The sequence below is a fragment of the Mustela nivalis genome, assembly GCF_964662115.1.
Source record: "Mustela nivalis genome assembly, chromosome: 2".
NCBI classification, from domain to species: Eukaryota; Metazoa; Chordata; class Mammalia; order Carnivora; family Mustelidae; genus Mustela; species Mustela nivalis.
The window spans coordinates 119,590,075-119,617,739 of record NC_139021.1 but is presented as its reverse complement, the minus strand read 5'-3'; the positions used below and the strand labels follow the sequence as shown (position 1 = coordinate 119,617,739).

At 40.3% G+C, this 27,665-nt stretch overlaps 1 pseudogene across 1 annotated transcript; it reads right to left on the bottom strand.

The window, feature by feature from the left end:
- Positions 1-23,237: 23,237 nt before the first annotated feature.
- On the bottom strand, positions 23,238-23,658 carry LOC309859351 (thioredoxin pseudogene; annotated as a pseudogene). The gene has a single exon. The product of its transcript is annotated as a thioredoxin pseudogene (transcript).
- Positions 23,659-27,665: the final 4,007 nt, after the last annotated feature.

The window sequence follows — 27,665 nt, the reverse complement described above, 5'->3', positions numbered from 1 at the left end:
TGAACATTGGGGTATAGATGGCTCTTTTGTTCACTACATCTGTATCTTTGGAGTAAATACCAGTAGTGCAATTGCAGGGTCATAAGATAGCTCTATTTTTAATTTCTTAAGGAATCTCCACACTCTTTTCCAAAGTGGCTACACAAACTTGCATTCCCACCAACAGCATAAGAGGGTTCCCCTTTCTCCACATCCTTCCAACAGTTGTTTTTTATTGTCTTGTTAATTTTGGCCATTTCATCTTGTTAATTTTGGTATCTCAGTGTGGTTTTGATTTGAATTTCCCTGATGGCTAGTGATGATGAACATTGTTCCATGTGCTTGTTAGCCATTTGTATGTCTTCTTTGGAGAAGTATCTGTTCATATCTTCTGCTCATTTTTTGATGTGATTATCTTTTTTGAGTGTTGAGTTTGAGGAGTTCTTTATAGATCTTGGATAACAGCCTTAGTCTGTAGTGTCATTTGTGAATATCTTCTCCCATTCTGTGGGTTGCCTCTTTGTTTTGTTGACTGTTTCCTTTGCTCTGCAGAAGCTTTTGATCTTGATGAAGTCCCAAAAGTTCATTTTCACTTTTGTTTCCTTTGCCTTTGGAGACGTGTCTTGAAAGAAGTTGCTGTGGCTGATGGTGAAGAGGCTACTGCCTATGTTCTCCTCTAGGATTCTGATGGATTCCTGCCTCACATTGAGGTCTTTTGTCCATTTCAAGTTTATCTTTGTGTATGGTGTAAGATAATGGTCAAGTTTCATTCTTCTATACATAGATGTCCAATTTGCTGAGCACTATTTATTGAAGAAACTGTCTTTTTTCCACTTTTTTTTTCCTGCTTTGTCAAAGATTAGTTGACCATAGAGTTGCAGGTCTATATCTGGGTTCTGTACTCTGTTCCGTTTGTCTGTGTGTCTGTTTTTGTGCGAGTACCATGCTGTCTTGGTGATCACAGCTTTGTAATAAAGCTTGAAATCAAGCAACATGATGTCCCCAGTTTTGTTTTTCTTTTTCAACATTTCCTCAGCAATTCAGGGTCTCTTCTGGTTCCATACAAATTTTAAGATTGTTTGTTCCAGCACTTTGAGAAATGCCTGTAGAATTTTGATTGGGATGGCATCTAAAGGATAGATTGTTCTAGGCAGTATAGATATTTTAACAATGTTTATTCTTCCAATCCCTGAACATGGAATACTTTTCCATATTTTTGTATCTTCAATTTCTTTCATGAGTGTTCTGTAGTTCCTCGAGTACAGATCCTTTAACTCTTTGGTTAGGTTTATTCCCAGGTATCTTATGGTTCTTGGTGTTACAGTAAATGGAATTGATTCTCTAATTTCCTTTTCTATACTTTCATTGTTAGTGTATAAGAAGGCAACTGATTTTTGTACATTGATTTTGTATCCTGCCACATTACTGAATTGCTATATGAGTTCTAGGAGATTGGGGGTGGAGTCTTGGGTTTTCCATATAAAGTATCATGTCATCTGCAAAGAGAGAGAGTTTGACTTCTTCTTTGCCAATTTGAATATCTTTTATTTCTTTTTTGTTGTCTGATTAAAGTTACGGATCTATTAGGAAATATCAGGTGACGTGATACATACCATAAGCACAATATCTTATGCTATCTTCCCAATAACTTTATGAGATGTTAACTAATGTTTTTCCCATTTTGCAGAAAATATTTAGGAAGGTAGATAACTTTCCATAGGTCCATGGGAATGGACATTTTGAATTCACATTTGACTTCTGAGCAGTCGCTCCCAACCACTCTGCTTTAGATCAGTAGATTTACTCATGATCACACAGTTCTGTGGCCACTGATCCAAGACTAGAGCCTAATATTCCTGAATCCCTGCCCAAACCAGACTGTTCCTAATGAGTAATATTGAAGTGAGAAACCTTGATAGTTTACTTGCAAGAATGTTTTGGAAGGTGACATAATATTTAAATGGATCAGAGTCGGGCCAGAGTTTACTCTGGATAATAAGCTGGGCAGGCCGCCAGATCCTTGATGATCAGTTCTCTTGATGGAAATGTTTACAAAATTGCTCTTATTATAGTCTCCCAGAAACTGTGCCAATATGTGCTTATGCACCCCTCTTACCTCCAGATGGTGCCCTCAGCCTTCCAGAAAGCCCTCAGCTGACCCTGGCCAGTGAACAGAATTCAGTGTGAGGTGTGCCCCCTCTCCTGGCCACCTCTCATCCTGTGACCTTCCCTTTCTGCCTTCCTTCAGCTTCAGAAGGCCATTCTCTTTTTCTTCTATGAAGATTGGATTTCAATCAAACCAAAAGAAACCTGGGTAGTTTTTAACTGTGTGTGTGTGTGTGTGTGTGTGTGTGTGTGCGCGTGCATATACATACACATATACATATACATATATGTGTATATATATAAACACCTGAATTTGAAAACAACCATTTGTGATAAAAGATTTAACCCATTTTTAGGTTAAAACTTCTGGGTATGAAAATAACATCCTAAGTATCACACAAAGACAGAAGATTTGAACTTGAGATTTTGAACTAAAAAAAATAGTTGTTTTCACTCTCCAAATTTACTCCTTTTATGTGAAATAAATCTGTCTTCATGTCCCTGATTTATGCTTGTAGTCCTGATGTCACTGGAACCAAAGCACTCTTTGACCCTCAACATGTCTTAAAGACAAAGTCAGCCTTCCTTGATGCTCTGGAAAACCAAGCCGAAGCCACTGCCTCCCATCCTGGCACCCACATGGTGTTGACCTGAAGGGTCTCTGGTTGGCTGGAACCATCTTCTTTCTGTAAAGGAAATTCAGACATCAGTGAATGTGTGTGCGCACACACACAAATTTTCCCTCTTCAGGGGTTTGTGAGGGTCATGATCTCACAATCCAAAGAGTGATGGAGACACCCTGAGCACTTCTAGACCCAGTTGAACCCCTAAACCCTTTCCATGATGTTTGATCTGAACCTTAATGCACATGGTCCATCTGTTTTAGATAGAATTGTATTAGCTATGTTGCAAATTATAAAATTGGCCTCTCTTAAGCCAATTTAAACCAACAGAGGAATTTAACATCACATAACTGAGCTCACAGGAAGTGGTCTGCTGGAGCCACTTTGGAACCAGACCTCCAATAATGTCCTTAGTTCATTTTATTCCGTCCCTCCCTTCCTTCCACCTCTCTCCCACCTTCTCTATCTCTTCCTCACTTTCTCCATATGTGCTTGCTCTTTTCCTGTAGGGGCCCTTATTATTCTTCTCAAGAAGTCTCATTTACTGCAGTGACCAACAAGCAACTCCGGGCTTAGCTTACACCAATTATACCTCTCTTTTTCACTAATACCAGCAAAAGCACTGGGATCTGATTCTTATAGGGATGATGTGGGTCACATGCTCATTTCTGAACCAGACTCTGTGGTCAGGAATAGAGAACATTCTAGTTTGCCAGGCATATCATCGTGTGTTCATCCTTGAGTCTATAAGCTGATATTTGATACTAACCCAAAGACATAGCCAGGAATTGGGAGAACAGTATGTCCCTAAAAGAAGTAAGAATGGGGAAGTGGATGGGTGCTGGGAAATTAAACACTGGCCATGCATGTTCTGCTTTGTTGCTCAAGTTAAAAAGCAGACAACTAAGTGGGCTGGACTTTGTGTAACTAGAAAGTTGTTATTTTTTTCACAAATGAAACAAATTGACACCCATAAGTTAGTTATATTTTAGGGAAAAAATAGGTATTTCCATGCTTTTTCAGATTTATGGCTCTAGCTTTTCTGTCCTACTTGTTCTAAATACCAGCACAGGTCTTTCCAGCTTGGGACACACTTGACTTTTTTTTTTTTTTTTTCCTTTTGGATATGATTCCCCCTCACTCTCTATCTCTCACCACTGAGACTCTGGTTAAGAGATACTCCTTTCCTCCTTTGCCTTATGGGGTGTGTTGAGACCAGACTGTGTATGTCTCGTTCTATAGGACAACAGTATTGATGGCAGAACGAAGTTTTCATGTTTACTAAGGCTGGGGATGTCTCACCTTGGTCTCACCCTGCACCTCCTACTAGCTCCTTGTACAATATGCCTCCCCTGTTGTAGGCAAAGAGCAAATATCATAAGCCTTTTGAATGGCACATATCTGTTCTCAGATTTTTAGTACACTCTCAATAAAAGAAGTGATTGAAAAGAAGATACATTTTCTTAGGAACAGTGCTTCATTTTACAGGGAAAAAAATCACACTGTCAAAAATTCAGATTTTTTTTTCTGCAAGAGAAATTAATAGAGAATTCAAACCAGTTTGATTTATTTGTGATAGAACAATTTACTGGGTGCCTCCATTTTGCCAGATCTGTATTATCTATAGTGAATTGCAAAAGGTCCCTTGTCTCAGAGAATAGTCTGTTGACCGAGGCACACAGATGGAGAAAACCATGAGCTAGCAGATGCTCTTAATAGGGGTGAATATCAGAATTATACAGGGAACTTTATCAAAATGCACAGGCCTTGGTGGGGTGCCCCCAAACTGGGGAGGTCTGGCGAGAGTCCTGAGTACCGCTGACTTGTAAGTTTCCTTTCAAGTGATTTTTGGAAGACATGCCTCATTAAGTCTGTATATTGTTTTTGAAGGTGTTCCAGACAGAATGGCTCCAATATCCCTTGAGCCCTTTCCAGCTCCACGTATGCAGGTAAGTAGCAAGCCGTTCCACTCAAACACCACTCCTTGAAGGGATGATGCAAACATTGGGATTTCTCAAGATTTTCAAACTATTGATATTGTGGGGATGAAATACACAAAATCGTGCAGATAAATAAAAGTGGTAGTTAACTTTTCCATTTTGTTATGTTGAGGGTTAATTCACTGAGTTTGCTTTTGTTGCAATCTTAAATTTAGATCTACTATATTTCCCAAACATTAATATTGTTACAGTTATTTGTATGTGAGGCAGGGGACCATTGGGAAGAGTCATTAAAATGCCACCATTGTCCAGGGGAGTTAGAAACACCTGTAATTGGAATTCAGACCTCCTCCTTCTCCTTTTTCTCCTTTTTATTTAAAAGTGGCAGAAACCCAATTGAGACAGAATGGGAATTTATTAACGCATGTAGGTTAGTACAACCAAGATTAGGGGAACAAATCATGTGCTGTGTCTCCCAATCTCCCAAATTGTATATGAAGGGGAAGGAGGGGGGAAATGGCCATGGTCAGCTGCAAGTTTGCATTATGCCAGTGGAGCAGCCTCAGAGAAAAGACAGTCTTCTTCCAACTGGGCATCAGAAACGGAGGACAGGCTCTGCTCAGCCCAGCGGGTGTCATGGGCCCAGTCCTGGGGACCATCACCATGGCTGGTCAGCGGCACACTGTGATTAGAAACTTGGCCAGAATGATGTGGGATGGAATCAAGAGTCACAGTTCCCCTAAAGGGTGTATGTGTGTCTGTGTATGTGTATATGTGAATGTCTGTGTATGTGTGTCTGTGTGTGTGTTTGTGTGTATGTGTATGTCTTTGTGTATGTGTCTCTGTGTGTATGCGTACCTGTGCGTGTTTGTATATGTATGTGTGTGTCTGTGTGCATGTGTATATTTCTGTGTGTGTGTGTGTCTGTGTGTGTATATGTCTGTCTATGTGTGTCTGTGTCTGTGTGTGTTTTGGGGAAGAGTCAATGTGGGAGTTACCCCTAACAGAAGAAGGAGAGGACAGGCACTGAGCATAGTAAATCCACAAATCCACAGTGCCCATTCTGAGCACTAATTGTCCCAACTAAGAATGTGCTTTGCAGTGACACTCAGACCCAGCAGTGAGAATTCCTCAGCAAGAACTTTGTTCTCGGGGATGGTATATTAGGAGGCCTACAGAATTCACAGGAAAATATTGGCTTAATTTTATGTTTAAAAGAAGGTATTATGGACACTAAAATAAAATACAGAAGTCAAAGACTTCATTTAGTCGTATTGAGGGTATATCCAAGGGGTTTTTTGTTTGTTTGTTTGTTTTATAGTTTTCCATTTGTGGCCAATGTAGTAGCCCCAGATGATGTCAGTGTTTATTGCTGGTTTCTGACCTGAGACGGGGCAGTAATGTCAGCATCAGGGTGCCCAGCTCCAGCTGTCCTAGCAGCCAATCCCAGAACCCAAAGCCCCTGACCAGGGGAAGCTTCCTTGATTGTCCCTTCTTTTCTCCTCCATCCTTGAAATCTGCCCCCTTCAATATACGCAAACAAACTTAACCTTCCTCACGTAGCGAGCAGAGCACAGCTGCTGACACATTTTGCACTCCCGGACAGGACACATAAAAGTGTCCTCATGCTTCTATTCGCCACTTAAAAAATATTTTAAAATCTTTGAACTAAACTGAGTTTCACATTTGCTATCAAAAGAGATGTGCTAGCTTATTTCTCTTATTATCTCTTCTTGAAAATTTCTGATGGATATAATGGCGTAGATCACAGTGAATAGCATTGTTTTACCGGAACACTATGCAACTAACTTTCATTGAATGAAGGACCTGAACAAACATGTCTTATTCCAGAATAGGATTAGAATGCCTGGAGTTTAATCCCCACTTCTGCTTTTTAGAGGCTATTTTCCTTGGGGCAAATAATTTCATCTCTTTGTCCCTCAATTTCCTCACCTGTACAATAATAATGCTATGGTTCTGTTACAGAATTGTTGTGGGAGTTATATTAGTAGTGAGCTGCTTTGGCGCAGTACTTAGAATGGTGCCTGGCATATAATAAGGATTAATATGTATCGAGGATCGTATCTGCTATCTTACTGCAATTAGGCTCATTCTCATTACTGCTCGACTGTTGTTAAAATTCAATCTGCAAAGAAACCATTTATGTAGCAACAGAAGAAGCCGATGCTTTGTCTTGAAATGGAGATAGCTGGACTGCTTAATCCATCTGCTAGTAAAATATAGAACACGAGTGGATGGATCAACTGATGTACAGAAGGGCCCATCTTTTATTTTAAATTTAAAAGAATAAAAATCAAAAGTAACTAAGAGTTGGATAATAGGAAAAGTGACAAAGTGACATTAGCTAACGGACGTTACTGTGCCATCTTCAATAGTAAGCTTAGTCAGGAAATAACTGCAACTCAATTTTTAAGAAGCCTACAGACTAATGCTTCGGCTTTTGACTATCCGCTAATCTATTGGTACAAAATGTGAGGTTTTTTTCTCCCACGTTTTAGAGTCAGTTGGAATAACAGTACACCTGGGAATGTGTGAAAACTACAACAGCAATACAGCTTGATGACCTCACTGAAGCCTGATTGGATTTTCACTGGTGGGCCCTTCCTGCTATGGGGATCTGAGATCCTACAGTGACACCACACACATCATTCCAGTCATAATATGCTATGATGCAAATCCAAGGGATTTCTTTTTGAGACAGAGGGGGAATAATTTTTTGAAAGAGATACATTCGGAGGAACATTACTTTAAACATAAGACCATTAAAAACACTTTGGCTTTAACATAAAATCCATTTCTCTCTCTTTTTTAAAGATGTTATGTAATTTATTTGAGAGAGAGCATGTGTGTGCATGGAGGGAGCGGGGAGAAGCAGATTCCCCACTGAGCAGAGAGCCCACTGGGGTCTCAATCCCGGGACCCTGAGATCATGACCGGTACCCCAAAACCTGTTTCTCTTAAAAATAAAAAAAAGAAAGAAAACATTTATGTCTAGATCCTTTAGAGACATCCATTCACTATGTGGAATATCTTTTCTGCTTTGTTTGTGTCATTGTTAATTCTTGATTTGTTGTTGTTGTTGCTGTTGTTCTATTCAATGTAGGGTTCTAATTCCAAAAACTTGGGGTTTGGTGGTATGTTAGAAGGCTGGTGACATAATTATAATAAATAATAGCATACTTTTAACTGGCAGAAGAAAATTAGTGCACATTTCTGTAAATCGAAGACTTTCAAATACATTCCAGTTACATGTGTTTGTGCATGTGTTCTGCATAATATATATTTGTAGAAAAATTGAAAATGTTTTTGTATGTCTTAATACCCAGCAATTTTGTATGGAAAAGACTTAGCATGCACCAAAGGAAATGTCCACTATGTGTAACACTGAACACAGAGCCCAGACAGGTTTTAACATACAGCAAAGCACGGAGAATCAAATCTTGTTAAAGAACAGTTGTTTATCTAATTTTGCCTTATTTGGACACCAGGCTCCACGATGACATGGTACTGTCATCTTCGCATGACAGTTCTTGAAATGATTCCTTAGTTTGGAATTTGAGAATATATGAAAATAATTTTTGGAGAGTGTGCTGATAATAATATATCATTAAAAACATAACCTCGTTCACACTGACCCACAAGAATATGTACCAAATTTTGGCATCAGTATTCCAGTCCTCCTGTTCAAGAATTTTGTGATAACCCTTTATCCGTTGACTGAGGCAATGGTTCTCATCTGATCTGGTGTCATAGCCCCCCCTTCTGCAACCCACATCATTGTGTTCAATACCATCCTATGCATCTGATTCTTTTTTCTGGGTTCTAATCAGAGACAGAATGTAGCTGCTACATTGCAGAATTTGGCTGGATATTCACAGACATTGATAATTTGTCATACTTCAGAAGATAAATATAAGGGTTTTAGTACAGTGCCTTTTAAAATTGACTTCTGAGCAAGAATTTTCTTCCTTCCATAGCTTTTTTAAAATGCTGGCTGCTTGCTTCCCTCCTGATCTCAGGAATGTCTCCAAGAAGCTTCAGATCTTGGTCCCCAAGCCATGTGTGATCTCCTCCCAGATGGGTCTTCTCCACCCTTGTCAGCAGCCTTCATACATGGCCATGAAAGTCCTGTTTTAGAATCTCTTTGGTGGAAAAATCAATTTTTGTTTGAAGATAGCTTTGAAAATTTTGCTCGTATTATCACATAAGCATTCATGTCAATATTGCAGAACATACAAGTATTAAAGGTTATCAAGTCAAGAGAATAATATTATCATTTAATGAAACATTGACTCTCAACTCTTAACTGCCAAGGTCCATGTAGAATACCAGAGAAGATGACCAAATAGGGAATTTACAGTTTTTAATCGCTTTAGCCACATCACAGAGGTAACTGATTAGATGTTAGGTATTTGGTGGGAATGTACTAGTTTGGAGGCGTCAGCTTCCACAGTTTATCTAAACAAATTAGACCTGAGAAAATAAAATGGAGTCATTTAGCCTGGAGGTGGCACAAGGGGGACCACCATATCATCTGGCACGTGCAAGGCTGGGACTGGACTTACATGTGAGGTACATCCAAAGGTATCCATAACTTTATGCCTATTTTTAAAGGGATCTGTAATCAATGAATGTTTAAGGACCGTTCTGATAGTTCTGAAGCCAACTAAGTAGAGGAAGAGTGACTGCACGAAGAGTCCTTCTGAAAATACCAATGGAGTCGAGTAAGAAGACCAAAAACTGTGTACACCCATGATAAAGGAAATACATATGTTTACCTGTGAACAAGGAAAATAATTGCACATCTACTAGATATCTCATTAACTTTTAAATTTCCAACTTAACAGATACTAAATTTTCACCAGGTCAGCTAAAAATTAACTTTTAGGTCCAATAGCAGAAAAATAATCCTTGTACTTTCTTGTTTCCCCAAATCCCTTTGTGTTCTGGTAAGGGATTTAAGGTTTGGAAAAGTTAATCATTCTAGGTCTCAGTTTCTATGAATAATGAATAAGTATACAACAGAGTGAGGAGGATTAAATGAATAAATGTATGTAAAGCTTGCGCAGGACACTACTTAGAACTTGCTAAATTCTTGATAAATACTAGCTGTTGTTGTCATGAATGAACAGATGATGTTTTTCTCTGAACATCTTCAGAATGTGGAAAGATTATTTCTGCAATCTATAATTTATAAATCCACAGTGTAACAGTTGCTTTGTAAGATTTGATTGAGTCTCTGTAGACCTCGATCATTTGTCCTACTTCAGAGCCCCAGTAGCATGGCAGAGGTTCCAATCTATTTCAGAATTCTCATAACAACTCCAAGGGAGTCCCTCTGGTAATACCAAGAAGGATGAAAAGGTTGAAAAAGGATGAAAAAGACAAACTTCAGACTTATTTGCAGACCATATATCCAACATAGGACTAGTATCTAGAATATATAAAGAACTATCAAGATGCAACAGTAAAAACATGGCCCAGACACCTGTTTCAACTAGGAAATGAGCAATGGGCATGAATGCACCTTTTACTTGGAAGCATATATAGATGGAAGATATGCCCATGAAAGGATTTTCAGTGTACTTAGCCATGTGGGAAATGCAAATTAAAGCCATAAGGGGATATCACTGCATATTTATCAGAATAACTAAAATAAAAAATTGTGACAACACTGAATACTGGCGAGCACGCAGAGGAGCTGGGTCCCTCACAAATTGCTGGCAGGGAGGTCAATGGCAGGGTTACTTAGGAAGAGAGTTAAAATCCCCTTCAGACAGCTAACTGTAGCTCTGGAGTTGATCTCTTGGACGTTTAGTTCACAAAAATAAAAAGGTATGATCATATAAAAACCTCTCCACAATGTCAATAGCAGCTTTTTCAAAATAGCCCAAAACGTGAAGACAATCCAAATATTCTTCACAGGATGAGCAGTTAAATAAGCTGTGACACATTCATACCTTGAAATTCTTCACAGCAGTGAAAAGACTCAAACCCATGACTCCTTGACCTGGGACTTCCCATCCCTCGTGCTAATGGAAGGGTTCTGTGTTCTGACTGTGCTGTCGGGAGTCTGCTAACCTGTGCATTCATGTGAGGAAGGTTGACAGAGTCAAATATACATGCACACACACTGAGCCCACGTAAAACAGGGAAATCTGAATGACATTGTAGAGTGGATTCAGGGCAATATCTTGGCTGTAATATTAGAGTATCGTTTTGCAAGATGTTACATTTAGGGAAAACTAAAAAGTATGCAGATTCTCCCTGTACCCTCTTTATAATTGCATGGAAATTTAAAATTGTACTACTTTTTTTTTATTAAAAATGACTTAAAAATAGGGGCCCTTCATCCTCCTTGTTAAATTATTTATACCTATTTTTATAATTTGTGTTGTTATTGTTATCAGGATTTTTTTACCAATTAATTTGGACAGATTATTCAAAGGTAGACAAAGTCAAAATAGTCTTTATCTGAGGAAAGTAAAGATAATTCAACATCATTGAACTATCAATATAGTTTATTCTATTTTCAGTTATGGGAGGAAAAAAGCATTCTTTTACTACTGTAGGCGGACCTCATCTAACAAATTCCAGTATGGCTGTGAAGTATAACCTGACTACCAGCATAGGTTAACTCCTGTTTCTGTCTGTGTGAAATCAGCTTGAATTATACCTTATGTCTACACTCCACCTGCCTGTGGGGATTTAATCTAAGTCACTTCAATTTCATGGGGGTGAGGTGTTTGAGGACTGTCGTGTCACAGTGTCTATAGGGAAGAGTTCCGGCTGTTCTTTGTTACCTGGACACGCTGAATCCTTTGAGATATGCATTTCACCATTTCGTACTTTTATCCACATAACTTATTGATAAATCACCCTTTTTATCTGCGCAAGGCCTCTGAGGTTTTAGCTTTCTCATAATAAATGTCATTCCGCTCTCAAGGGTACAGAACCTATTTGGTTGTTCTCTCTGCTGTCCCCCTCATTCTGGGTCTGCATTAAACTTGATGCGACTTAAGACTGTGCACTTGCTCAGGGTTATCTACAGATAGAGCGGGTATCATTCCCCGGTATCAGCACCGGGTAAGAGCCTGTGGCGAATCATCTGCAGAAACAGTGCGGGTCATGAGAGCTGCACGAGTTTTCTATTGTTCTGTAAAACAAAATAAAACGTAAAACCCACACACACACACACACACACACAAAATCAAAGATAACACCTCAAAACTTAGTGGATTAAAAGCACAAACATATTCCTGGGATCAGGAATCCAGGCTGAGCGGTGTCTGGGCCACGGGGTCTCTCACCACTGCAAGCAAGATGGCGTCCGAGGCTGGAGGCGCAGGGCCAGTCTCCCATGGCTGCGGGCAGACCTCACGTCCTCACCTGAATTCGAGGCTTGTTTCCTCCCTGGCTCTGATGAGGGAGCAGGAGGCTGGCGCCTTGCACCCCCTCTTCACCCGCTCCCCTCCATATGTGTAGCATTCCTCAGGCACCCCTAATCGCCATAAAATGATAAATAGTTAACTTGCAGGGATCGCAATCCTGCAGAACAGGAATCTCCCTTGCTCTACAGATGTCCTAGAGACCTAAACAGGGAGGTTACCTTATCAATAGCACAAATTTCCAGAGGCAAATAACTCTTGGTTCCTGAAGCCCTAATGTCCCCCTCCCACCATAAACTGGAGGAGACTGGGGTAGAAAGGAATGTAAATGATAGCCAGATCATAATGCCCCACCAAGAATCTCCCAATTGTCTTGATGTTAATGCCTGACCTAAAGACGACATTGATCAGGCCATAAGGGCAAAGACTCCCCCCAGCATCTTGTAGACCCTCCCTAGCATGTGAGAACTACTCTGTCGAAATCTCCCATTCCTTCACCTCCCCCAACCGTGGGTATATAACATGCCCACCTTCACAACACGGGGCAGCCGCAGCTCTTCCTGCCCACGGGTCCTGTCCCCGTGCTTTAATAAACCACCATTTTGCACCAATGACGTCTTAAGAATTCTTTCTTTAGTCGTCAGCTCCGAACCTCCTCACCCCACCGAACCTGACTTAGGTTCTGGGACTTCATCAGCTTGATGAAGAAAGCAGCCCTTTTAAGGCAAGACCACCTCACAAGGAACCGCGGGCTGACTCGGGAAGCCGAGGACCTTGTCTTACTACTGCAAGGACCACGGTTCAGCCGACAACCCCACACGCTTGGAGGGGAGCCTGGAGTCTCCGAGGAGACGGTCGTCCCCTGACACCTTGACTGAAGATTCATGACTTTCCGCAGCAAAAGACCCAGTCTGGCGGGGCTCAGACTCGAAACCCATGGGCACTGAGATAAAAAGGTATTTTTGCTGTAAGCTGTGAGCTGTGAGGTAATTGTTTTCGCAACACCACAAACCTGATACAGAGTTTGATGCCTGGAAACACCGGGGCGTCTGAGGGCAGCTGTGGAACAGGCAGTAGGCAGACGGTGAGGTAGGTTTGAGGAACGTGAGAGAGAAAGTCTAAATTACCTTGAACAGCTGTGAGTGCAAATACGGACATGGAAGGTATTGCCCGTGAGGGCCAGGAGGAGGGGGATCACTGTGCTGGACCCTGGAGGAAGGGCGGTCCTTGTTGGCCGGTGACAGGAAGGCCAGTGACAGGAAAGCAGGGCAGACAAAGGTCTCCTCCAGGCACTCAGGAAGCAGAATTTAACAATATCGAGCGTCTTAGGTAGTGAAGGGCATTTCTAGGCAGTGTTGAGAATGCCACCCAATTGCTTCTTGCTGTTTATAATAAAACAGGAAAGGAGAGAGATTGATTGAGGAAAAAAACTAGTAGACAAACAATGAAACCAAACAAAACCGGGGCTTGATGGTTTAGAAAATTCTGTTTCTTCACATGGCAAAAGCTGTTAAAATTAAGAAATTGCTTCTGAAAGTATGACATAGAGAAAGAGGATGTGCCTGTAAAACCTTACTAAAACCATAGGAAAGTCAAACGGTCACAGAGTTCACTCACACACAGGCCTTCAGAGGGCCTACATGGTCAAACCACATGGTCACACCGCAGGGTCTCTGGGAATCTTGCAGGCACTGCCCTTCGGTCATCAGAAGTGCCAAAGATAGGGAAAGGGTTTTCATAAAGTGATATTATCAAGAAGTGGAAAACAAATCCATTGCAGACCCCCAAAGTTCTTGAGAAAACCGTGTCAGCAGAACACCCGCCCTATTAACCTGAAAATACAAGGAACACAAAACGGTGGGACCTATTGGACCCTCCAGTTGCCATTGTTGCAAAACACTTTGATAAAACTACTCAGCTGCAAACAGATCCAAACCATGTCATACAGCAAACAGCTCTCCCATGGACCTTGTGTGAGATGGGGACAGCTATTTGGAATGTTCAGTTTGCCAAGATGGTATAAGTGTTTTCCACTGAGAAAATTCACTGGAAGAATGGGTGGGGTGGGGGACTGTGTCTTCTACCGTCCTCTTCGCAAAGGTTTTCAAGATCTTTGTGATACGATCAGGAGTTTTCTCAAACTGCACAGCCCCCCCCCCTTCCATGGCAGGTGGGGGAAATGATAACCAAATGGGGCTTCATGATGCATAGTTTAATTATAAAAAGACATTTTGAAAAGGGTGGTTCTGTAGAAGGTTTACTAACAGTATGTTTTTTTGCAGAAAGCCCCCCAGGGCAAGAGATCGGTAATAGAGAGCAGAAGAATGTAATTTACAGAGGTGGTTGGTTAAGTCAAAGCCAGAAGCTTCCTGGCCAAGATGGGACCAAGGACCTGAGCTACCACCGAAACCTTGGCCCCTGGATTAGGTTCAGCACCCATCACCATAAAGACCAGTGTTTCAGGGGTAGTTGCACAGTTTATTAAATTGTCATTGGTCTGCATGATTCATTAAATAACATATTATTTAGTAAGTCCTGTCTATGTGCTAGTATAGTTGGGTAAAATGTAAATTAAATTATCCTTATATAAAAACTGTGACTTCTGATCACACTCAGGATAACATTTAAAAACCAGTAAGATTTTACACAATATACTCCCTGCCTATATGGTTGCCCTTTTTCTCTTATCACGCCTGACTAGGTTATAACTTTGTTATTTTGTATTGTTTCGTCTCTATTTCTTCACTTGGATCCTCTATGTGCTGGAATGGCCACATCAGGATTTTCAGAAAATGCAGTTTTCTCTGGCTGCAATCCTCTGATTTATGCTCCCTCCTTACACACACACACACACACACACTCTCTCTCTCTCTCTCACGAGATCTCCTTACAAAGCAATTCCTACTCAGCATTTGGCAGCTTCTGCAACCCCACCTACATTTGGTTTCCCTCATAGCATTTCTTTTCCGTCATTGCACTAAATGGATTTCACTATCATTGTGAGTTCTATTGTTCTATATGTCATTCCTTTTAGGCTGTAATTTCCATGAACAGAAGGCTTTGCTTTCCTTTTCATGGTTCATATGTGTAGGGTATTGTACATGGAATATGTAAAATATACAATGAGTATTTGAACATAAATTAGAAATGAATTATTAAAAGATATTTTATATAAATACATATATGCGTATATATTCATCCTTAATATAATATCTGCATTAACACTCTTCCTCTCCTTTTTTTCTTAGGGACCTGATATCTTTTGAATGTATTAGAAATTTTAAACTTTTGCTTACTTGATTATACTTTGCCAATTCCCAGTTAGACATGTCCCCTTTCCCTCATGCGCTCTGCTCCTAATGGGAACATCCTCGTCAGAGGGGCAATACCGGAGATCCTGAAACTAGGAAGCAGCAAGTCTTGCATGATGTTGGAACCAGTAAAATAATTTTGATTAAAACTCTGATGCAGAGATTCTCTTTTATATTCTACTGTTTATGTGAGGACGATTCTCGCTCAGCCTTCGCATCCTGTCTCAGTTAGATTCTCTCCTCCATCAGCCTGGCCATAATTGGGAGCCTAGAGAGCACATTTGTTCACTGCTGCTCATGTGTTTCCAGCAAAGTCCTTATCTGTCACCTTCCTGCCACAAAGAGCCCCTACAAAACCTCCAGCGATCCAGATTCCAGAGCAGAACACCGACCGTACCACTTGATACACTGCCTATGCAAAGGTGCGCTGTTGGGAGAAAGGGGAATTTGAATCATTTAAGATTTCATCTATATACCCTGTTTCCTGGCAAAAGATACCCAGCAGTTAGTTGTCTAGTCCACTGAGAGAATACTATTAGCCCATTCCAGATGGAAAACAGCAGGAATTCAGTTCGTCCCTTTGAAACTGTTCTACAATAATCGAACCTCAAAACCTCAAGGCTCAGCATCCCATAGATCAGAGCCTACCTTTTTGATAAACTCTTAGTAAAGTCTTGGAGATTAGAAGCAAGGTAGTTTGTGACCGTTTGCTTCCCAAAACCTAGAATAGATTTTTACTGAATATTGGTGTATCTGGTAATATATGTTTCTTAAAGGTCCAAATGTAATAAATAAGTGGAAAAAAAAAAAAAAGATACCCAGCAGTATCACCCTCTACATTTCTATGTTTGTTCTTGTTCTTTAAAGCTTTATCTACCAGCATCGTGTGGGAGAAGCCTGGAAGGATGAGTTTGAGGTTACTCTGACAGACTCATTAATTTAGTTAAGATATTCCCTCTTTTTTTCTAAATTCCAGTGTTCTCATCCGCAAAATTAATAAAATATGTTTGCCTAAAGCCAGAGAATAGAGAAGGCCCTCTGTCACAGGATCGGCCCCTGCTTACAGCAGGGAACACAGGGCATGCCTCACATTTCACACCAGAAAAATCTCAAATTGAAACGACAAAAAAACAAAACAAAACAACAACACAACAAACTCTGTTTGTTAAAAGAATTTTAATTTAAAATCACTGTAGTAGATGTCTCCTCTTTTAAAATTTTGGTCTTTCCTTCAGCCTGTCTGATTGTGTCCATGTTGCTTAATAATGATTAAAAATGGAAACTATTGTTTTAAAAATTCAACAAAGACTTGCCTATTTAATTACTCAGGCTTTCAATTTACTTTTCACCTCTCAAAGTATGCATTCTCATGCAAAAATGATGCATTAAAAACAAGTGAATCTTCAACCATTTTACACTCTACTTCTAACGGGGTCTTGAAGTCTGTGAATACACTTTAATGCAACAAAAAGATTCTGCAATCCTGGGTGAATGGATTTGACTCAAACACAGGGCAGTTCTAAGAACTGTCATTGTCTGATGGCTGCTGGTTGCTTAAAATGCCTGGCGTTTATGACTTTATCCATCCCCCGCTGGGGAGTGGATGATGACTTTAGCAAGAAAAAACAACAACAACAAAAAAATTTTTACAGGATCTGTAATAGGTCCTGAGCCCTGAGGTCTTGGGATTTGAAACCAAAGTTGTGGGGGGACAGACTGTACCCCACATCAGGTGCCAGGGCTGCTGTTGGTCGGCATCTTTGGGGCTGGTTCAGAGTAAGGCATTTCTGATCAATAACATCCGAAGCCCATGCCAGCAGTGCTGCTTGGTGACCCAAGTACTGAGCATCTGCGTTTGCTCCCAAGACACAGCTCCCTTCCTCTGGCTGATCCCCAGAATCTCCACGATGCTTTTGCTACATTATTAGTTGCCAGGACCCATTACTAAAATGGGTCTGTAGTGGGGCCTTGGGATCTGAGCTTTTCAAAAACAACTTTCCAAAAGCCAACATAGATTTAAAAAAAAAAAGAAAAGCAACTTAACTTGGCAGAGGCCGAAATAGTAGTTTGTCCTATACCTCAGAGATGTCTTTAAAATAAATTTAATTCTAAAATGGATATATGAAGTTATAGAAACAAAGAACGGTTGCAAAATATAATAAGAAAAAAATCACAAATCATTTATAACATCAAAGCAAAATATAACTATTAATGTTTTTTATTGTTTTATTTCTAAAAATGCCCTATTACATGAAAAATGTACTTTATGCATATCATAAAAATATGGTAGCATTTTCTCATGCCATTAAAAATTTTTTTAAATTATCTTTCAATGGTGACAGTTTTTCATAATACAGGATTTATGCGGTAAGTACAGTTTGTCCTCTCGTTTTAGATTTTTGTATTTATGTAAAGGACTCTGACAAATTCTTCCATCCATTAAGGTTGGTCCACATTTTCCTCACCTCCTGGAGCAGGAGGTTGAAGACTCACACTGCACTGGAGAACCATGTGGAAGGCAGCCAGCACCTGCCCCAAGTCTGACCCTGCCCGAAGGGTCTGGAAGGTCAGAGGGACAGGACAAGTTATGTGAGCACCCCAATAGCATCCTAGATTCTCCTTTACATAGAACACAATGAGAGGGTTTTTGTCTTCAGCAAGGCTGTACTCCATGGGTAAAAAGGTTGCAGCATTTATGCCATGTAAGTTATCTTCCCTGCTCCCTCCCCCTCACGGGCTCTTTGCACACCTGTGGGCATTCTCAGAAATTTGTTGAACGCTTGGTTAAGAGAGGTTAATATTTGGCGAACGCAAGTTTGAAGTGTATTTGATTATATTTTTCTGAGACAGGTTATTTCAGTAATTCGGCAGTATAATTGCTATATCCAGGTACATAATTGAAAATAATTGACCTATATCTTTTAAACAGAAAGGGAAACCATTTCTGAATATCAAACAGACAACCTTGAGTTAGGACTTCTGACATAAGCTTGAGACCGGCTCTCTTTCTTAATTTTTGTAAATACTGTTGTTATTTATTTTATTTTCTCAGTGGTTTGGTTTCTGGAGACCTTTCGCGCTGTTTCAGTGCTTCGCTGACAAGGGGTTCCCTGGTGAACCCATGGTTCTGCAGTGAGCCAAGGTTGCCCAGTCTACCTAGGACTAGACTAAAAGTCACTCTGGAAGAACTCATTTTAGTGGTTGGTTCTTAATGACAATTTCTAGGCAGTGAAGTTGGTTTAACTGGCAAATACAACCATCAGAGTGAGAAATGATTAAAAATAAAATGGGGATAAACGTTAAATCGGCACATATCTCTTATACAAGATAGGCTAGACTGAACACTGTCTCCCTTCATCTCCTGGGAAGGGATTCAGACACTAGCTGGCTTGAGCCTTGTCTACACCCCTGTGTGTGGCTGCTGTACGCAGAGAAGGGGGTCCTGGATGGACCGTCCATTTGCAACCTTTTGAAAATACCAGTCTGAGCTGAGCTCCAGCTGAGCTCCATAACAGCATGCTGAAAACACCAGCTTTCTAATGACAAGACAGGATTTGCAAGCCCGATGGGCAACAGTCTTCCACTAAGACTCGTTGGGTAACAGGAGGCAGATTATTCTCAGCAAGGCAGCTTGTTGCTCCTACATGTGTGGTTTTGTCATTGTCCACCCACCCCCCACCCCTGCAGTCCCCTTGGTAGGGAAAGGGCCTCAATATGCATTATAAGGAGAGCAGCCCCAGATCCTCACCAGCACCTGGGCCCTGCTAATTGTACGTGCAGTTCCTAGACAAATAAATAACAATTTCCAGTATTTTAATTGTGCACTTAAACATTCATAAGAAACTTCCTCGTGTCATACTTAAGAGAAGTCCAGTGAATCGACGTGGCCTGTGGAAGCCTGGAGAGCTAACGTTGGGCCCATGTCCTCACTGTGATTTTGGTGCCTGCAGCAGTCTCTGCTCACACCATGGATGGAGACAGGCCTGGATAGTTGGGTTTCAGTCTGCTGGGCTGTCAGATCCTTCAGAGCCTCCTGGACCCACATCTGCTTTTTTTTTTTTTTTTTTAATTATTTTTATTTTATTTTACATGGAGAAAGAGATCACAAGTAAACGGCGGTGAGGGGAGGGAGAAGCAGGCTCCCCACTGAGCAGAAAGCCCGATGTGGGGCTCAATCCCAGAACCCTGAGATCATGACCTGAGCTAAAGGCAGAGGCTTAACCCACTGAGCCACCCAGGCACCCCCCCCCATCTGCTTTTCTTATCAACTGTTCTTGTTTTGCCGAAAACTATTGCTTCTCTTCTTTCAGAGTAATGAAGAAGCGAGAAATTATGGACAGAAATTTAGAGGTTAAACCCAGAGCAAACGTTAGCATGGTTCTCATTATGACACTTAATCCAATTTCTCAACCTGGTTCAAACTTCTTAGTGTGTTCTGTGTGTTTTTTAAATATATTCTCAAGGATATTTTATGATCTATGGCTTTAAAGACAAAATTCTGTTTTAATTAATGCAGCTTATCTTTCTATTTTTTACTTCTGCAAGTGTTATGTATCTACAAATTATATGTTATCACAAGGCCCAAAATCTCTCTATTTAACTCAAAGTTTCTATTTAACTCAGCAGAATGGCAAAGTTTCTATTTAACTCAGCAGAATGGCAATACTTCCTTTCCTTTTTTTATAAAACGAGAATGTGCCTAAATATATTCCTAGTAAAAAATATCTTATACAGAATAACTTGGACATTGAGTAAAATATAGATTATTATTATGCTGCCTTTTAAAATAGTTTCATGTTAAGTAATCATGAAAATTTGAATAACTATATGCAAATAATGTAAATTAATATATTCTGTTAGTATCACCCGAAAAATTTCGCTTGCCCAAATTTGATCTGTTAACTAGATGGAATTCCAAGCAAAATCTTGTGGGTTTTTTTCCCCCCAGAAAAATTGAAAGGCTAATTCTTTTTTAATTTTATTTTATTTTATTTATTTATTTGACAGAGAGAGAGAGCACAAACAGGGGGAGTAGCAGGAAGAGGGAGAAGCAGGCTTCCTGCTGAGCTGGGAGCCTGATGTGGGACTCGATCTGAGGACCCTGGGACCATGACCTGAACTGAAGGCAGATGCTCAGTTGACTGAGCAACTCAGGCACCCCTGAAAGGCTAATTCTTAAATTTATATAAAAATATAGAAATAATAGTTAAGGTAATTTTGAAGAAGAAAAAGAAATTGTAGCACTTAAAATACCCAATATAGTTTTATGATAAACATGTGGTAATAAAAGTGCTATGGTAATTGCTCTCAGATGGAAACAGACAAATGGGAAGAATGAAGTTGAGAAATGATGTCGTACGTATGTGGGCTTGTAGTTTGTTACAATCGTCTTCCTGAAGAACACAGTCAGAAAAGGACATTCTGATCAATGTCCTGTATAAAATAATGGGATGCCTGGGTGGCTCAGTTGGTTAAGCCGCTGCCTTCAGCTCAGCTCATGATCCCAGGGTCCTGGGATCGAGTCCCACATCGGCCTCCTTGCTAGGCAGGGAGCCTGCTTCTCTCGCTGCCTCTGCCTGCCACTCTGTCTGCTTGTGTGTACTCTCTCTCTTTAAATAAAATCTTAAAAAAAAAAAATTAACATTAGCCTCTTCTTCATATCATCAGCAAGAACCAATTCTATGTGGTTTTTAGATTTAAAATTTTTTTAAAGATTTTGTTTATTTATTTGACAGAGATCATAAGTAGGCAAAGAGGCAGGCAGAGAGGGGGGAAGCAGGCTCCCCACTGAGCAGAGAGCCTGATGCGGGCCTTGATCCCAAGACCCTGAGACCATGACCTGAGCCGAAGGCAGAGGCCCAACCCACCAAGCCACCCAGGTGCCCCTAGATTTAAAGTTTTTAAAAAATCGTTTCATGACCTTGAGATGGGCAAGATTTCCCAAACAAGGTACAAAAGGTCAATAACTGTAAATAAAACACTGTTAAAATAAACTGCATTAAAATTAGAATAGTCATTCATCAAAAGACACAATTTAGGATCTACAGTCTACAGAGCTTGAAAAGATCCTCATAATACTGAGTATAATTCACAAAGGACTTGTATCAATTATATGAAAAAGGCTTCTACAAAGCAATCAGGAGAAGACAGACAACCTGACAGACGATGGACAAGAGCTGAGGATGAACCCCTCATAGAAAAGGTGATCTAAGTCAGCAGTCAATGCAGACACAGCAGCTCGACCTCATTAAAACCAGGAGGCACAGAGAGAAGTCTCAGTCCCACACCTACAAATGGCCGTCAGAGTGGATGAACTCAGGCACTGAGGACACTCAGTTTGGACAAGGCTGTGTAGCAAAGGGAACGTTTGCATGCAGCTGGGGCAGGGGCACTTCTTAGTGTGTAGATTTAGGAAAATTATTTATGGCTCCTTAATGACGCTAAAAACACAGCTCCCCTTTATACCACTGTGTAATATTCCACAGATAACACAGATGCCACAGTTATCACCATGAAGTTGTTCACAGGTTTTCATCATTATCTTGTAATGTCTTGAGGATCTGCTGTGAAGTCCCTCTTTGATTTGTAATGCTTTTTCCTTCCCCCTCCCTCCCCCTCCTCCCCCTTTTCCTGCTTCTCTTCCTCCGGCTCCTCCTTCCTCTCTTCCTGCTGTTTCTCTTCCCTCCCTCCTCCTCCTCCCCTCCTCTTGCTCCTCTTCCCCTTTCCTGCTCCTCCTCCTCCCTTTCTCCTTTCCCTTCTTCCTCTCCTCCTCCCCCTCCTCTTTCTTACCTTGTCCACCCCTCTTCCTCTTGTCCACCTCCTCCTCTCCTCCCTCTCCTGCTTCCCCCCTTCTTCTTTTTCTTCTCCTCTCCCCCTCCCCTTCTCCCCATCCTCCCCCTACTTCCTTCCTCTCTTTCTGTCTCTCCCCTCCAGTATTTTTTAACAACTGCTGAGCTCTAAGCCTGTACAGAGCTCCCCCGTCTGCTCTCTGTGCTCCCTGGGTTAGCTCTTGATTATATAGATCCAGGTAGCTGCTCTCTGCTTCAGTGCTCCTTTCTCCCTGTTCCCACGTATCTCAGAATCACAGAAACTTGGGGCCTTACCTGCAAGCAAGAAGCCGCCTCCTCAGAAATTACAGAATTACAGCCATTCACAATTGAGTATCTTTTTACCCCTGTCATAGTGAGACTACAATTCCAAATCTTCCTAGCAAAATTTATGTATAGAAAGAATAACAAAAGACACTGCTATTCATCAGTACGTCGTGATTTAAATTTTCAGACACATTTGGGAAATAGAATCTGCAGGGAGAGGGAGAAGAAAAACAAATCATGGAAGTTTTAATGAGGAGACTGTCATTTTTCATAGAGGTGAGAACAGGGCAGGACTCCAATGTATATAAAAAGAAAGGACTTGGTATTTGATAAATGGTCAAGAGGACTTGGTAAGGAAAAGGGACACATTTTATTTTCCATCTTGCCTTGTGCTACATTGTTCATTCGTACCTCTAGACTTAAAAAGACTGTTCTGCAAGCCTTAGCTCACTTTGTTTGAGGTCTGATTACTCAAAAGAGAATAAGAAATTAGGTGACATAACTATGAAGTCAACAAAATGGTATTGGAACATAGATTAATCACAGAAAAGTCTACATTTATGAAAGTTCATTTAAAAATTTTCTTTTGTAAAACTGCTTTGTTAGTATAATATTTAAGAAAAGTGTTTTTTTAAAGGGTAGAATTAATATTTTATTGTAACTAATAATCAGATGGCAGTTGGGTATAGAGTCTTCATAAAAGACTTGTAAATAAATTTTAAAAAGTCAGAAGTTTTCAACAGCCAAGGGCTGCTTATGTTTTCAGAAAACATAATTAGATTAATTCATTTGTGGTGGCTTAAAGTTTTTCCTTATTAGCTCCAGAAAATTCACCCACCTTCTGTCCCTTTTTAAAAAAACTGGAAGGTCAGCATGTATTTGACCTCACACCAAATGGACATCCTGACAGTCATCCATGTCTACTTCAAGAAACACCACATCGGAATACATCTCAGAGAGGGAATGAAAGAAAGGCTTGATCATTGCAAGGCTCAAACCATGTGGCTGAGAAGTCAACTACTAACAGGTTTATCCCCTGCACCGTCCAAGGCTTCCTGAAAAGCATACTTGCTCTCAATCTGCCTTATCGTTTTGGCGGCTGGCGGTCTGACAAGCAACCGTAAGAACTGATGAAAGTGGATCCAAAATACAGGACGGAGCTTAAGAAAAGTGTTTTGATTTTCTTTCTCTTTCATAATATTCCTTATTTTCTCATGACTTAGAAATATTCAGGATCCCCAAATCAGGAAGCTTCTTGTCATGGCACAGTCATTGCTGATCAATACTTAGTCTTAATAGCTTGCAGCATCCATTCATGGCCCTTTCCGTATGTGCCCATCCACTCATGACTCATTCAATCCGGGGGAGCAAGTGAGTCTGAAACCCACTGGAATGAAGCCGCAATGGAAATTCAGTATTTCCACTATGCAGTAATTTCCCTCAGAAATGAAAACAAGGCATGCAGAGGTTGTGTTACAAGCCTGGAAGGAGTTGTGCATTGGTAGGGAGAGACAAGAATTAAAACATACACTACAAGTAATGATCAGTTTGTGCTAACATGACAGCTAACATCCCATGGGGAAAAACAGTAAATGTCTTCCTAACCCTACAGTGCATGGGATTAACAGCTTTGACTGTCCGCGTTCTCCTGGACCAAGACCTAGGTAATCTTGGAAGCTCTCCACCACAAGCACCAGCAAAGTCCCACAAGGGTTTTATATTACATTGCACAGTGAAAGACGCCAGAGAGAACTTCAGTAAGCTCATGGTTGAAGAACTTTAATTTTTAAGGACTGTTGGTCCTGTTAGCATGATAGATTCCATCTACTAGCATAATCAGCATTGGGATCCAGCTTTGTAATATGATATGTGAGATCGTTTGTTTACTCCTTACAAATGCAGTTTCTGTACAGTTACTGTAGGCAGGGTTTTGTTTTTCTTTTAAGATTTTATTTATTTATTTGTGAAAGAGAGTGAGAGAGAACACAAGAGCGGGGTGAAGGGCAGAGGGAGAAGCAGGCTTCCCATTAAGCAGGTAGCCTGATGCGGGGTCCATCCCAGGACCCTGGGACCATGACATGAGCAGAAGGCAGATGCTTAACCAACTGAGCCAGGTTTTTTGTTTGATGAGGTAAATGTAAAGATTGATGAAATGTATTTTTTGCTGTCGGGAGTTTGTAGTCTATGATCCTGGTTTACAGGTTTGTTATCTTTGGGCTGTTCACTAATATTTGAGACAAACAGTAGGGCATGTGCCTTGCCCTCATTTACAAAATGTAAATCTTGTGTTACTTCCCTGTAATGACTGTTCCTTTACTCTTCACATGGTAACAGATAAGTACCAAATGTGAATGTTTCATCAGCCTGAATGTATGATTTTTTAAAAAAAGTGTCATGCAGAGCCCTCTGACACGTCAGATGGCTACAAAGTTTGAACAAAAATCTATTAATATTTGCTGCTTGAAGCCTGAAGTTTCATTGTTGCTGTTATTATGGCATAAAAGAATATACCATATTCTTTTTCTCTTATAATCCTACTTATCTCCAGGATCCTCATCTCTCCTCTAGATGGTTCTATCCATGAGCTTACTTACTGGATCCGGGATCCCTAGTTTGCAGGCAGCATATCCAGAACCACAGCCATGCTCCCATGAGTGGGGAGAGAAAGGAGTTGCAAAAGCACTGGGGCTCCATTTGTTACTGCTCACCGGGGGACAAGTTTGGCACCAGAGGGGAGACTGAATGTGGTAACAAGGCACAAACCAAACATGTAGTCTGACTTTACAAAAGAAATGGGAAAAGAAGAATGGATTGGAAAAGTCCTACAACAGTGGGAGAACTCAGGACTCATAGACGGTGAAGGTCCAGAGAAAGTAAGGAGCCTGGTGCTCATCTTGGGTGACAATGGTATTGGTAGTGGTACCAACTGACATTCATTGTGCCAGAGAGTTAGCTTAGTACACTCTCTACTTAACCTCATTTATCCCCAGTAACAGCCTTATAAACCCAGCACCATTATTTCTGCCACTTTAAAAATGAGCTTACTGAAGATCAGAAAAAATTGAAGATTTGCCTAAAACTGTCATTATTAAGAGAAACTATGATTCAGGTCCTTTCAGGGTGTGTCCAGAGTCAGTACTGTCTCCAGTGCTGTTTTTCCTCAATTAAAATGACAAAGAAGAAACCCATGCACTCTTTTACTAGGAACTGTGGACAGACATCAGTTTGTGCCTTTGTTCAAACCTGAGATCTCCCTTTTCATGTTTCTCTTTCTAATTTAGTTCCTACCAGCTGCTTATACCAATTCTAACTTTGCGGGCACAGAATGATTCGTAGAGAGTTGTTGGCTTGCACTGGCTTGGCCTGAACCCCAGAATCTTGACTATCAAAGAGTGAGATGAGCACCATCACATTTCAGGAGCTTTTACAACTTAGGAAATGAGAAGGAAAAAACATTTTAATTGCTTAAAGGCTGAACTTACTCTTTTAAGGAGAAGTACGCTTATTACACCTCTTTGTTCTTAAATAATGTATTTTTAAATTTACTATTTCTGATATTGGTACCTATATTTATTGCCATTAGGCTTAATTTTCCTCAGCTAGTCTAGTGGGAGTAATAGTTTGAATGCTTGCCTGGTGTATGTTGCTTCAAGGTATTATTGCAGAGCCTTATACTTCGTTAGTGTAATTGTTTTTAATATTGATCATTATAAAATTGATTTCTGTGGACAATACTCCTTCCCAAATATCCCCCAGTCCCAGCAGCACAAGCACTGGAAACCTAGTCAGTAAAGCATCTAGTCCGTGCAATATCCCCGGTTTGCAGAATGTTTGCCATAGCCAGCGAGAACTCTGTGGCTTGTCTGTCTCTGTTAACTCTGTGATTCAACAATAGGGAGTCTTCCTTCATTTGGTATAAAGAAAAGAACTGCTGTGTTGACATAAAAAGTTACCAGTTCTGTGCAGTTCCCAAACTTCAAAGATAATCTGGTTTTTATCCCATGATTTCATAGCCCAAAGTTTTGCTTTGCAATGATGTCAAGCCAATTACATCTTTGCCAATCATGTGTTCATGTGGCCTGGAACAGGGACAGCAAATGGTGTCTATTTACTAGGCCAAGATTAGACATTTGGGAGCAACTACCTAACCCAGGCTAGAAAGAAAATGAGGTTAAAAAAAAAATCTATTGTGCCTGTCATGTTGTAGGAGGGGAAAGACAACTTTAATACATTAGCATTTCTCAAAGACATTTGAAATGTGATAATATTAACTTATAAAGTCATTTGTCTTCACACTTGTTGTATACATTACTTTTTATATTGTTTAACAGACTTTAAAATGATATATATGTTCATCTTGTAATGTGCTTTAACATTTGCATTCAACAAAAAAAAGACAAAGAAAAAAACCTTACTCTTCTAGAAAAATTGAAATCAAGGAAATGTTAGGTCGCGTCTGTATCAATCTGTGGTCGTGCTCACTGCTGTTAGCAGAGCATCAATGACAATCATCATCTTAGTGAAGGAAGTGATTCCTGGCTCAGTCAGCTGTGTGTGCCCTACAGACTTCCCTGGTTCTTCTAAGCCCAGAAAAAGAAAGAAATATGCATTCACTGGATGCAAGGAAAATCCTCACCAACAATGTGTGAGAAGAGAGTGCCATCGTCTTGAGCTACCAACATGGGAGTGGTTTTTCATTTCCTTATTTTCATTCTCCCTGAACACTCTTGTTAGCGCAAATGCTAGGTCTTGCTGTGGAATTATGTATTCACGTTATATCAATCAATGTATGATAGGCAGTGTAAACCCATGCAAAACCAATGTAGTCTTTTGTAGGCCCGTAGATGGACATCGTTAGTGCAATTAATATTTAATCAGTTTGAGAAAGGTGTTACAATTTGCTATGCATGCTTTTTAATTATTTTTTTTTCTTTTGGAATAACAAACAACAAAATGCTGATGAATTCTGTAATTTCCCAGATGCTGTTTTTCAGTGAACAATGAACAATGAGCAGTACCTGCAGGCTCTCAAATGATAAATACAAAATGATCTTAGTGAGAAACAAACAACTGAAGACATTCCAGAAGAATATTTTATGGGGTCTATAATTAGGAATAATCTTTCAGCAAAGCAGGAATTAGACATTTCTTTGGGAAATTATTTGCTTTGAAAGTACTTAATTTTTAGTTCATGTTTCGTATG